The sequence below is a fragment of the Prionailurus bengalensis genome, chromosome B3 (assembly GCF_016509475.1).
Source record: "Prionailurus bengalensis isolate Pbe53 chromosome B3, Fcat_Pben_1.1_paternal_pri, whole genome shotgun sequence".
Classification (NCBI taxonomy): domain Eukaryota; kingdom Metazoa; phylum Chordata; class Mammalia; order Carnivora; family Felidae; genus Prionailurus; species Prionailurus bengalensis.
The window spans coordinates 40,569,198-40,583,078 of record NC_057355.1 but is presented as its reverse complement, the minus strand read 5'-3'; the positions used below and the strand labels follow the sequence as shown (position 1 = coordinate 40,583,078).

Below are 13,881 nucleotides of genomic sequence, written 5' to 3'. Positions count from 1 at the left end.
GGCCGACTTCGGCTCAGGTCATGATCTCGAGGTCCGTGAGTTCGAGCCCCGCGTCGGGCTCTGTGCTGACAGCTCAGAGCCTGGAGCCTGTTTCGGATTCTGTGTCTCCCTCTCCCTCTGCCCCTCCCCTGTTCATACTCTGTCTCTCTCTGTCTCAAAGATAAATAAACGTAAAAAAAATAAAAATAAAAAAAATAAAAAAAATATCTCTGTGAGATGATGGGTGTTAACTACATTTACTGTGATAACCATTTCACAATGTATGTAAGACATCACTATGCTGTACACCTTAAACTCATACAGTGCTGTATGTCACTTACATCTCAATAAACCCAGAAAACAAAACAAACAAAAAAGAAATCATGTTGAACTCAAACACAGGGTACCTACCATGTTCCAGAAATGAGCTGTTCATGCTCAGAAAAAAATAAACTAGCTATTTATCTCGAAAAATAGATAGATAGATAGATAGATAGATAGATAGATAGACAATAAAAATCAGAATATAGATCATGTCGTACTTTAAACCCTCCAGTGGCTTCCTAACTCGTAATAAAATAAAATCTAAATTCCTCACCTCTCCGTCAGTGATCGAAGGCCTATATATACCAAGCAAGTTAATTTATTTGCTAATTCAAAGCCAGTGAGTGGTGGAGATAGAATTTGGACCCCAAATGGCCTGATTCTGTACTTTGTCTGGACCTGAGCCTCCTGCATATTCTGATGCTTCCTGTATCCCTCTCCTTCCTGGAGTGACTCTGGCTCCTTTTCAGGGTCTCAAACATGACAAGCTCAGGGCACTTATTCCCACTATTCTCCTGGCCCAGATCTCTCTTTGCCCAGATCTTCATAAGGCTGGCTTCCCATCCTTGAGATCTCAACTAAAATGCTACCTCCTCAGAGAGCCCTTGGGAACATCACTAAACCCTGGGCATTCCCTTCACATCAACTGTCACACCTGCTGTCATTAGTCAGTTGTTGCCTTGTTCACAGTCTCTTACGCCCTTTGACTGGAAGCTCTTCAAGGGTGAGATGCAAAAAAGCCTGGGCTGTAGTAGACACTCAAGTGTAGACACTTTTTTTATTTTGATAACATTCGGTGACTATTTTGTGCAGGCAGACTTGCGGCATCGTTGGAGAGACGTGATTTACACGTACGAAACAAACTAGAAGCAAGCGCAGATGCCAAGATTAGTGCAAAAGAGGGTTGCTCAGCCCCTCAGTGCAGGAGTTTAGAAGAATAAGCATCAGCTTCTTTGCTAAGAACAAAAGACAATTCAAATATCACTTTTTCAAGGTGAAAATAGACCCTGAGGTACTAAAAAAGTAGACAAAAATAGAGGTTCCAAAAGGCCCAAGCAAGAAGATTAGGACATCAAGTGACTGATGTTTTTTCTTCTGTTCCCTCTCAGGGCTATGCCAACACTGCCTTTGGAAATCGTAGAAGGTTTACAGAAAGACATTGCCCAGGAGTCAGAAAACCTGAGAGTCCCAGTTTTCTCCCTTTTACTGGTTGTTGCTCTTGGGCAATGCACACGCGCTCTTTGTGCCTGAGCTTCTCACCTACAATCTGGGAGTTTGGGAGTGGGCTTTTGAGCACTCTTCCCTGCTCTCAAGACTTTAGGCTCCCAAGTGGCCCCTTGCATATGGCAGAGCTACACAGGGACAGAGATCGCTGAAGGAGGGAAGCCAAATGTCAGGGGAAGGAGACTGGGATTCAGGACTCATCTCATCCATCAGGAGAAAGGGCCTGAGGATTGGCCTGTTGTCATCTATCTGGTGAGCTCCCCTCACAAACTCTAACTTCTAACCTACTTACTCCCTACTCCCTGAGACAGGATCTGGGGAAGAAGGGGAAGCCTGGCTTTTAGAGGTGGCAAAGATTACTGAGGAATCCTGCCCCTTGGCTCCCAGGGCAGGAAGTGCCAGGCAGAAGGCAAGGCAGGGGAAAGCACTAGAACCGAGAATGAGCAAACAGCAGTACTGCCTGGGGCGTGGGGTTCCGGACCCAAGGAGAACATTATTTGAGACCAATAAGGAAAGAGAAAAGTAGTGGTTCCCACCGACTTCCCAAACCAAGGAAACTGGAAATGACTAGTAATTCCTTTCTGTTCCTCTGAGAATATGGCCCCAACAGGCCTGTGAGCGCCTCCATCCCCTCCTGCCCCATCAAGATGGCTCTGCCCAGAAGAGAGAATGAGGACTCCCGGGGGGGCTCTTGTTCCAGCACTCTCTCTATTTTCAGGACTTGCTTTCACCTCTGGAAAAAAACTTCAGGAAAAGTGACCCCTCCTTCCCACCCATACCCACTGACCAAAATTTCCATCAAAGCCTAGCTTCTGTCCCTCATGCCAGGAATCATACCCAAGTGGAAGCACAGACATCCCTGGCTACCATACAGCAAGGAAGGGGCCAACCCAGGAAAGGGGTGAAAGGTGATGTCAGCCATCTGAAGTTTCCCAGGGATGGTGAGAAGGTAGGGGGGAAGGTCTGAGGAAGGCAACCTTCAGCAACAGCCACTGAGAGGGAGGGGTGTGCAGTGGGAGTAGAGCAGCCAGGGGCTGGAGCCCAGGGCTCTTGGCTCGGTGCCCAGTCTCTGATCTGCTGCATTGTTCAGCTATTTCCTTCCTTGGAAGTAGTAAGCGGGTGGAGGGGACCAGGATTGCATGGCTGGGAGTAAATGGAGCAGGGTGGAGCTTCCATTGGGGGAGGGGGCCTCCAGTCTGTTCCCATGACCAGCTGCCCTTCCGGCAGCCAGGGGACTGCGTGGGAAAAGTTCTTGGAAGTGCTGGGGACAGTGTGTGTGTGTGTGTGTGTGTGTGTGTGTGTGCGCGCGCGCACACGTGTGTGCGCAAGCGCACTTTTTCATTTGTGTCTGACTACCTTGCTTGGATTTAGTCACAAGACAAAGCCCTTTGAGAAATAGTCACCAGTCTATGTTCCCACTGGGCTGTGCCCTGGGAGAGGCACAAGAACCCGCCCCAACGCCTGAGAGAGGGACACTGGAGGCCTAAGACCAACTCCCTGAAGTCTTGACTTCTAGTGAATCTACATTGGCTGATTTCCCCGGATTTATGAGGATACTTCTGGAATCTTCTGCAAAGCTTCCAGCTTCCTGGCAGAACTCCATTACTAGAGGGATGTTGGAAAGCAGGTGGGAACCAGACATGGGGAGTGGAGTCAATAATTCTCACAGCATCTCCCTAAAAAGCCTAGAATCCTTCATAACCACAGATCTTAGAGCCAGGCAGCATGCCAAGAGATTATATGATGGTCCAGTACTCAGCCTTCAGACAAGAAGCCTTAATACAAAGGTCACAAACTAGCAGCACACAGGTGAAATGCATCCTGTAAACACATGCCTTGCTTAGCCAGCACAGCACTTAAGAAATTTTTGAACCGATATTGAAAGATTTCACACAAAAATCCCAATTTCTATAGTCTCTTGAAGAAATCAGAAGATATGGCTAGACTGATGCCCTATTTCCCCAAGACAACATTGACTGGGCTGAGTAATGACTGCTCCCTTAGAAAGAGTGTGGGCTGTCCATTCTCCCACAGTCCCTACGGTCCCATTGTCCTCAACACTGAGGCTAAGTATCACTTGCTGTTGCTCATCATACTTGTGTGATTACTACATAGTTTTCTGGGCCTTTGTCTCTATCAAAAGGGGGAAATAAAGGAAACCAAGAGGGCCACCTGTTTCTAGAGAGAATATTTCTATCCAGCAAGTATATCCATGAGCAAACAAAGATGGGATTGGGTGTCCTTCTGCCACCTTTTCTGCATCATCCCCTCCACTTTCCAGTGACATGGTTAATGCCACCCTCTGACAATACTATGTCACATGCTTTGTGCCAAAATTGTCCCCCCACTCCTTCCCTCACCCCCAAATCATAATTCTCCTTTTCTCAGTGAGCAAATTCCAGCTGTAAGCCTACAAAAGTAATGTACTGGAGAAATCCCCAGCACCTGCTTGCTAATGACCCTGTGATAAAGCTGAAACTCCTTACCTTAGGTGTTCTCTCATGCAGCACCCTGCAAGATGTGCATGTGAATACACAGAAGCACACCTGAAGGAGCTAACACCAAACTGAAAACCAAGGTCACCTCTGGGGAGGTGAGGAGGAGACCAGAAATGGAGGTGATGGTCCCAAGCCTATCCCTAAAGCTTTAATATTTTACAAGGAGATTATAGTCATGCATAAGATGCCTTAGCCTGCTGTTAGTCTCACCTCAGTTTATCTTTCCTGCTTATCTCCATGAACTGATCGACTCACAGTTTCCTATTCCCCAATTTTTGTGCCCATAGCTTTTCTCTTTTTCATACCCAGAATGCCTTTCTCCTCCTCCTCTACCAAGCCAAATCCAGCCCATCACTCAAGGCAGTAGTCTTTCAAAAATGTACCCCATGAGGGCGCCTGGGTGGCTCAGTCAGTTAGTCGTCTGACTTTGGCTTAGGTCATGATCTCACAGCTCATGGGTTCAAGCCCTGTGTCAGGCTCTGTGCTGATAGCTCAGAGCCTGGAGCCTGCTTCAGATTCTGTGTCTCCCTCTCTCTCTGCACCCCCATTCCCTGCTCACACTCTGTCTCTCTCCCTCTCTCAAAAATAAATAAACATTATGGGGCGCCTGGGTGGCGCAGTCGGTTAAGCGTCCGACTTCAGCCAGGTCACGATCTCGCGGTCCGTGAGTTTGAGCCCCGCGTCAGGCTCTGGGGTGATGGCTCAGAGCCTGGAGCCTGTTTCCGATTCTGTGTCTCCCTCTCTCTCTGCCCCTCCCCCGTTCATGCTCTGTCTCTCTCTGTCCCAAAAATAAATAAACGTTGAAAAAAAAAATAAATAAACATTAACCATTTTTTTTAATTTAGCCCATGAACACCCTAAACAAAGTTTTAAATTATGTACCCCTCAATAAAGCAGGTTTTTAAAAAACTATATATTCTCTTGAAGTTAAAAAAATTTTTTTCCAACTAGGTTTAAATACGGTTGACCCTTGAATACAGAGGGGTTAGGGGTACCAACTTCCATACAGTCAAAAACCCACATACCACTCTGACTCCCTCAAAACTTAACTACCAACAGCCTAGTATTGATCAGAAGCTTTACCAATAACATAGTCTATTAACACATATTTTGTATGTTGTATGTATTATATACTGTGTTCTTGCAATAAAATAAGCTAGGGAAAATAAAATGTTATTAAAAAAACATAAGGAAGTACTGTACTGTAAAAATGTACATATAAATGCACCCTTACAATTTAAACCCACATTGTTCAAGGGTCAACTGCCGTTGCAAAGGGTATGATTTCTGGTGTAATGGAAATATTTACATTTTGTGTTATTATTTTTTTTAAGTTTTTATTTATTTAAGTAATCTCTCCACCCCACATGGGGCTTGAGTTCATGAGCCTGAGATCCAGAGTCATGCTCTTCCAACTGAGCCAACCGGGTGCCCCGTTATCCACATTTTATTTATTTTTTAACTTCTTTTTTAAAGTTTATGTATTTATTTTGATAGAGTATGTGCGCACAAGCGGGGGAGGGGTAGAGAGAGAGGGAGAGAGAACCCCAAGCAGGCTCTGTGATGTCAGCGCAGAACCCAACACAGGGTTCGATCTCACCAACCATGAGATCAGGACCTGAGCGGAAATCAAGAGTCTGACACTTAACCAACGGAGCCACCCCAGCACACCCGCCCCCCAATATTGACATTAAAAAAAACTTATATTAAATGTATTCACTGGAACCACAGTGATTTGATACTCATCATCACCATTTGCGAATTGCATAAGCAAGCTCTTAGAGGAAAATTTACATCATTGCTTTTGTCCTTGAATTTTCTTTCTACTTCTCCCATATAATGCTATCATAATGTAATACATAGTTTATGCTGGAAAATCTTTTATTTTTTTTAATATTTACTTTTATTTTTGAGAGAGAGAGAGAGAGACAGAGTGTGAGCAGGGGAGGTGCAGCAAGAGGGGGAGACATAGAATCTGAAGCAGGCTGCAGGCTCTGAACTGTCAGCACAGAGCCTGATGTGGGGCTCGAACCCACAGACTATGAGATCATGACCTGAGCCGAAGTCAGATGCTTAACCGACTGAGACACCCAGGCGCCCCTTGAAAATCTTTTATTGATCATCAAACAATACTTCTCTGCCATAAATATATATGTTTATATTTATATAAAAATTAAAATTGTATTCTTTTCTTATTTTTTGTGGCCATAAGGCTCCAGAGTTTACAATTTTCTTCTGGATTGACTTATCATTACAATTATTATTAGTTTACTGTTTGTCAAACAACATAAATATATTGCAAATGTTGATAGAGCATTATTAAACATGAGTAAAAAAAAGTTTTAAAGTAAGTTCTATGCCCAACACGGGGCTCAAACTCATGACCCCAAGATCAAGAGTCCCCTGCTCTACTGACTGAACCAGCCAGGTGCCCCAAATAGTAAAATTTATAAAAAATACAACTAGAAAGAAAGAAAGAAAGAAAGAAAGAAAGAAAGAAAGAAAGAAAAGAAAAGAAAAGAAAAGAAAAAGAAATACAACTCATATTGAAATAGTCATATACATGCTGGAATGAGACAGTGATCAGCATCAATTTTATCTCTACATCCTATTTTTATAGATGATAATGCTGAGAAATCTCGTTCACATAAACACGTACATGGGAATTGAAGAAGTTTGGGCAGGGTCGCTCAATTCCACCTAATCATTCAACAGGTGACAAATGAATTTGTTTTACTTCCTTCAATTGTGGAAGGCAAATATTGGGAAATTTTGATTTGCAGAACAATTTGTTGCCCAGACAACCCGAGTCATTTGCTTTCTCAATATTGAAATCACTATTTTAAATTGTTTCTTTGGGGACACCTGGGTGGCTCAGATGGTTGAGCGGCCTACTCTTGATTTCAGCTCAGGTCATGAGCTCACAGTTCATGGGTTCGGTTCATGGGGTCTAGTCTGGCATTGGGCTCTGCATTGACAGTGTGGAGACTGCTTGGGATTCTTTCTCTTCCTCTCTCTCTGCTCCTCTCCTGCTCCCACTCTCTATCACTTTCTCAAAATAAATAAATAAACTAAAAAAAAATTGTTTCTTTGGAGCCCCAGAGATTTTTACACACCAAGGCAACATACCAAAATGAGAGTTAGGATGGGCCAAAGATAAGTCTTTTGTACAATAGTATAGGTTAAATTATGCTATAGTAACAAGTAATACCAAAAATCTCAATTGTTTAAACCAACAAAGATTCTTCTCCCCTCTGTCTCCCAAACTCACAATACGTATCCATCACAGGTCAGCTGGGGGTTCTGATCCATGCCATCGTCATTCAGGGATCTAGACCTCATCATCTGAAATGTCATTGGTCACCATGGCAGAGAGAAGGTAAGGAGAATCATACGCTGGCTCTTAAATGCTTCCACCCAGAAGACACATTTTTGCTCATGTATCATTGTCCAAAGCAAGTCACATGGCCACACCTGACTTCTAAAAGGTGGGAAAGTACCTACAAGAGAACAGGGAACATGGATGAGCAGCACTGATGGTTAACACACTTGTCTTTTGTAAAATGGGAGCCAAGAAATTGTGGAAATGAAGGGAGGAGATGCGTTCACAGGCACAGCCTAGTCCTTGAAGATGATGTTCTGGAAGTTGATTCCCGTCAACATAACCCTGCCACCTACCCTTCGCTAAGAAAGCCTTTTTGCACCTCTAGGGGTACATGTGCCCAAGTGTGAAGACCACTGCCGCCTTTGTGAAGCCTTCCCTTCAGATCCAGGGACCTCTTTGAGTTCCTGTCATTATTGCCTCTACTATCCATTTGGAAGCTATTAGAGGAGTTAATTACATTTTCATATATGTGTTTCATGTTTTCCTAACAAGTTGTAGTCTTTGAGGATGGAAACCATATGTAAGTTTTTATATACCCCATATTATCTAGCAAGAACAGTTAGAACTTGTGAGTTCTGCTTGATGGCTGAATTGGTCACTTTTCTTGGTATGCTTCAATCTCATCTGTGCAGTGGGAATAACAAGGCTTCTTGCCCTTAGGATCACAATCAAGATGACAGAAGTAAAAGCTCTTTCCATCCCACTCTCTCTTTGACCTGACAGGGATCAGCGTCTTGAGACTCCACTTCTGAAAAGCTGTATGTAATGATGAGTCATTAAAGGCTCTTGAAACATCTGTGGAAAGTGGGTTTAGGAAGATGAGCCTGACATTAGTGAATGCTGGGTGGTTGGGGAATCCGACAGGTGGGTGGCGAGGCAGGGACAGGGAGTCCAGGTAGAAAGTTGCACTTCAGAGGTGATGCAGGGAATGGCAAGCCACATTGCACCCTCAGGGAGTGACCCCAGCTGACTTCCTGAAATTCCAAACCTGGATTCGGGGCTGAATCAGGTGGTAATAACAAACCTCATGCTTCTGCCAGTCAAAACCAAGCGTTCTCTGCACCCTGACACTGCCCCCTGGTGGCCTCTGGAGTCATTGCCAATACAAGGAAGCCGAATTATCATTAGGGGGATCTGGGATTGATGTGGGTGAGGACAAGATGGCCAAAATTGCGGCTGTAGGAAAGGAAAGGAACTAAGGAGAGAGAGGAGGGGGCCATACACATGGGTTGGGTGTAGGCCGGGGGTAGTTTTTATCCCTGGACTTACTGCACAAAGTGAAAACCAGAAAGAGTCTTTGAGATGCAAACAACAGCACAAGGGCATGGTTTAGCCCATGCAACTGTTTTCAAATTTTGGGGTTAGTTGCCAACGTCCCAAATCAGGTAATTTCACATTAAAATCGGAATGTCCAGTTTCTCTTGAAAAATCAAAAACATCAAGCTATATGAGGCCACCATCCTGCTAAGCAGCAGCTAGCTGGGGCTGAGAGCCTTTCTGTCCCTTTCAGCAGGGCAAAAGCTTCCCTGTCACCCAGTCACCCAGGCTGCCTTCCTCAGTTCCACTGTCCCCTTACCCTGCAGGCTGGGAGTTTGTAACTCCTAAGTGGACATTTCATGCTGGAGAGCAGGGTCAAAAGGTATCAGGATGGGACCAACCAGTCATCCAATGCCTCCAGAATTTATCTATTACACATCATCCAGGGGGACCTGGGTAGCTCAGTTGGTTAAGCATCCAACTCTTGGTTTCAGCTCAGGTCAATGATCTCACAGTTCATGGGTTTGAGCCCCGTATCAGGCTCCGTGCTGGCAGTGTGGAGCCTGCTAGGCATTCTCTCTCTCTCTCCTCTCTTTCTGCCCCACGGCTGCTCATGTGCACATGCTCTCTCTCTCTCTCTCTCTCAAAAATAAATCTTGAAACAAAAACAACAGCAACACAACAGAAAACAGCATCCAGCATATGCTTGAAGACCTTTGGGGACAAGAAAATCACTGCCTATTAAAGCAGCCCATTGCACCTTCAGATAACTCAGACTGCTTTCACAGGGTGGGAATGTCTGTTGAGGTTGTATTCTCTTGAGGATACAGGCCCAGAGAGAAGAGACTTGCCTACAACGTTGTCTCAAAAATTAAGCAGACACTTAGCAGGCATGTGTGAGGCACCACCAAGTGCCCGAGACTATGCTGGTGAGTGATGGTGGCATGACCTGTGCCCTAAAGAAACTTCCAGTCTGGGCAGAGGTGGGCCAGGTTTACACAGATGGTATCAATACCTAGCAATGCTGATATAGTGACATCTGGGAATAGTGCATTGAAAGAGATCAGTCCAAATTTGAAATTCCAAGTCTCCCAGACATGAGAAATTAGACATGTAAGCTCTGAAAATATCAACTGTGGTTATAAAGCTCTGTGCCACTCCTGGCACATTACTACAGACATCTGGGAGTTGACTCCATGAGCCAGAAGGGCATACAGGCAACTGACTTGATCTTCTTTGAAACAGTGAGTCACGATACCTGAGTTTTATGTCAGTTCTGCATAACTGAGTGAATTTGGGCACATCTCTTTGCCTCTTAGGGCCAAGGCTTCTCCATCTGTGAACACAAAGGGCTGAATCAAATTTCTCAGGGCTTAATATTTACTTTCATATCCCCAGTACCAGCATAGTAATGGGCTATCTAGAATACAAATTCAGTAGGTGCTCCCTAAATGTTTTTTTGTCGAATTAATTAATTATATGTTTGTTTATTTATTTTTAAAAGAGAGAGAAAGAGCAAGCTGGGGAGGACAGAGAGGGAGAAAGAGATCCCAAGCAGGCTCCACGCTTTCAGCGCATAGCTAGACGCAGGGCTCAAACTCACAAACCTTGAGATCATGACCTGAGCTAAAACCAAGAGTCAGACCCTTAGCCAACTGAGGCACCCAGGCACCCCTAACTTAATTTATTTTTTAAGTAAACTGTACTCCCAACGTGGGGCTTGAACTCATGACCCCAAGATCAAGAGTCCCAAGCTCTGCCAACTGAGCCAGCCAGGTGCCCCAATGTTAACAATGCTCTCTAAATGTTTGTGATTGCCTGCTGACTCTGCTTCTGGGTGCATTACCCAGAACAGAGGCACTCAGAACAAATGGGCCCTGGAGTACCGCTCCTCCCCCTCTCCACGACCCCCCCCCCCCCCCAGTTCCTCCTGGGAGATTAAAAGGGAAAAAAATCCGCGTGAGTGAGGCTTGTGGACATTTTTTACCACAAGAGGGCGCCAGAGCACCACTCCACCATCCTGGACCCTGGGAAGAGGGAGGCCCCATCAGAAGCCACTTAAGTAGTGCTGTCTTGGGTGAACAGAAATGTCACCTCAGGCACCACTGGGGGCCGAGAAAAGATTCCTGAGATGTAAACACAAGAGGACATAGGACAAGGAGGCAATGGAGGATGTGGAGGAGGGAGGACAGGGAAAGAGCCAAAGAGAGAGAAAGGGACTCGCTGGAGTCACAGAACATGCCTAGAGATACATAAGGAAATGAGACCTAGGATGAGGTAATACTGGGGTCCCATGTTACCTCAATTTCATAGGGAAAAACCTCTCTCTCAGCATCTCAGAACCTGCACAGTGGTCAACAAATGTCTTCACTTGACTGCACAGTAAAAAAAGGGCCAGAAGACAGATTGGGGTAGATCCTGAATGCCTGAATTTGACCATCAGCCCATAGGCTCTAGAGAACCATGAAAGAAAGTCCTTCAAAACTATGAAAGTGATATTTTGGAATGATTCATCTGCGGCTATGGACAAGAGAGATTTAAATATATACGTCCATAGGGGCACCTGGCTGGCTTAGTCACAGAGCATACAACTCTTGATCTCAGGGTCATGAATTCGAGCCCCTCGTTGGGTGTAGAGATTACTTAAACAAATAAAAACTTTGAAAAAATAAATATATACGTCCATGAAGTGTATATGCAAATAAACTTGGGGGAATTTGATCTTTGGGAAAAATCCTAGTGGAGATCATCGCTTTGTGAACGGTTACTCCCTCCTTATTTCCCTTCCTGGTACTTCTCTCTTCATCTCTTTCCTGAGACCCAAATCACTTTCCAGGAGGCACACTGTTGATTCCAGGGAGGAGAACCTGGGCATGGAAAGAGAAACAGGCACAGCTGAGAAGCCTCTATCAGGAGAGGCCAACTTTAGCAGGGGCTGAAATCTAGGGTGTCCTGCTCTGGAAGTTGAGGGGTTGCCTTGGGGTGAGAAATGGGGGCATCTCCCTCCACACCCACATCTTAAACCACCCATGTAGCTGTTCTGAGAAGCCAAGCACAAGACCACAAAACATGTCTCCAGAGCAGGGTCTGGACTCTTAGGGGAGGGGAGGCAGAGAACAGGAGGGCAGCACCCAGGAGGAAAAGGGAAACTGAGCCATTTGGAACCATTGACTTCTAAATCTTTCCCTTCCTGGTTACTACCCCCTTAAGTAGATCTATAGCCCAGACCCCAGGCTGCACCCAGAGAACAGGAGCTTTATTCTCCACCTCAGCGCCAAACACAGGCGACATGGGGAGTGTACGTTCAATAAGAGTTGGTGGCAAGGATGAATGACTGCGGAGAGAGAATGGATGGTAATAGGGTGTGGTCCTTCCCCTTGGTGACAAGAGCCAAATACAACTTTGGCAACTCTCCAAACTGGAACTTCCTGTCTGTGAACTGGAGGTGGTTGTTCCCCAGACCACTTCCCAGGGCAAGTGCAAAAATCAGAGATAAGAGTGCTTTGTGGCTCCAGGCTGTAGACTTAGCTCCTGCCTTCTCTCCTAGCCCCATGATTTTAAGTTACTGAACACCAAAAACTCAAGTATTTCGTCTTGAATGATAAAAACTACTCATTCAGGCAACATTGTGAAGATGCAGTTGCTTACAAATGCTGACAAGATCACCAGATTCCAACATCAGTAGTTGCTGTAGGTACATGTGTAATCCTGCTCTTGCCAAATTAGGAAACACGTCTACCTTCAGAGATTTCTGAGCTCTGATCACCCTTATCCAGGTTTTTTCCCTCCCACATACTGTAATGGTTGGAGCCTTTGGTTTTTGTTTGTTTAGCCTCTTTCTTAACCAGGTAACTAGAGAGCTTTGGGTCACTGCTGGCTCTTCTTCCTGCCCAAGTGGTTCCCAGTTCCCATGAGGCTCTCCCAGAGTCTCCCAGGAGCCCTGGCTTTTGTGGGACCCTGTGGCCCAGAATTGCAGAGAAGCATTTAACTCTGGACAGGGATGCCAGAAAACAGGGTCTTGAGCCTTTTGCTTTCTGTGGGACCCTCTTAACTTCGGTTTCCATAGCTGCAAAAAGTAGATAATGCCTTTCTTGCTTATCTCATAGGGCTTTTATGAGGATCACCAGAGATGGTGTATGTGAATATGTTTTGTAAACTGTAAAGCAGTTTATGACTATATTACTATTAGTATGACTGCTATAATTGTCAGAATTCTCAGATCCTACCAGCTAGCTCTGGAGGCTTGCAGATGTTCTCTGGGATTCCTGGGCCCCTGCCATCTCCTTCCTCCACCACTCCTCCAGGTAGAATGTGGGGCTAAAAACCTGTTGAGAACCCTTGATCCACTGGGAAAATAACCAAGGAGTACATAAATTAGAATCAACTCAAATTTTATTACTTGTTAAGGATGAGAGAAAGATGACCAGGTATTCTTCTAAAGATAACCATAGCACACTGTTGAGTACCTACTGTGCTTTAGGCATATTCCTTACTATCATTCCTCTGTTACCCTCATAATACTGTGAGAGAAGGACCCAGATTCAGAGGGAAGAGATGGGCTTTCATGGAATGATACAGCCATTTCTTATATGAGACTCATCTTACTAAACTGTGTTGCATTTTCTCTACCCCAGGCAGAAATGGAAATACACTATCTTGGTTCTTGCATAAGCAGAAAGCCAGATGGGTCCTATAGGCCAAAAACCTTACCCCCTAGGTTAAAAGGCCAGAGAGACAGCACAGGGCTAGATAGGTCACTGAGGGCTTCTCTGTGTCCCATAAACCGGGAGCAGCACCCAGTATCCTGGAAAGAGATCAGTCCAGACTGAGACCAAAATTCCCTGGGCAGAAAGCAGAGAGTGGCATGATAGGAAACCTGAACTCTAGTCCTGGTTTCTGGAACTGCTGGGATAGACTTCCAAGCCCATGGCCATCCTGTGGCTGCAGCCTCTCTGCTAAAGGGTGTGTGTGTGTGTTTCTGGAATGGTCATGCAGGGGATGGGGGTGGGGGGCAGTGGAAGGAGCCAGGCTGCGAGTCAGGAGACACGAGTGAAGCATGCCTTTGCCATTGTTCTTATAACTTTAGAGCAAACCACTTCCCCTCTCTGTTTCGATTTCCTCATCTGTAAAATGGGAGAGAAGACTGGACTAAATACCCTCCATGCTAACATTCTGATGGTCAACGGTCCCTCAGAAAACCAGGTGAAGTGGTTT

General features: G+C 45.3%; 2 long non-coding RNA genes across 2 annotated transcripts; both read left to right on the top strand.

Annotated features, from left to right (window-relative positions):
• Positions 1-527: 527 nt before the first annotated feature.
• On the top strand, positions 528-4,436 carry LOC122468526. Its single transcript, XR_006293267.1, has 3 exons — positions 528-1,779; positions 2,246-3,154; positions 4,035-4,436. It is a non-coding gene; the product is annotated as an uncharacterized LOC122468526 (long non-coding RNA).
• Positions 4,437-7,033: 2,597 nt separating this feature from the next.
• Positions 7,034-8,206, top strand: LOC122468525. The gene is made up of 2 exons (XR_006293266.1): positions 7,034-7,404; positions 8,071-8,206. It is a non-coding gene; the product is annotated as an uncharacterized LOC122468525 (long non-coding RNA).
• The last annotated feature ends 5,675 nt before the right edge of the window (positions 8,207-13,881 follow it).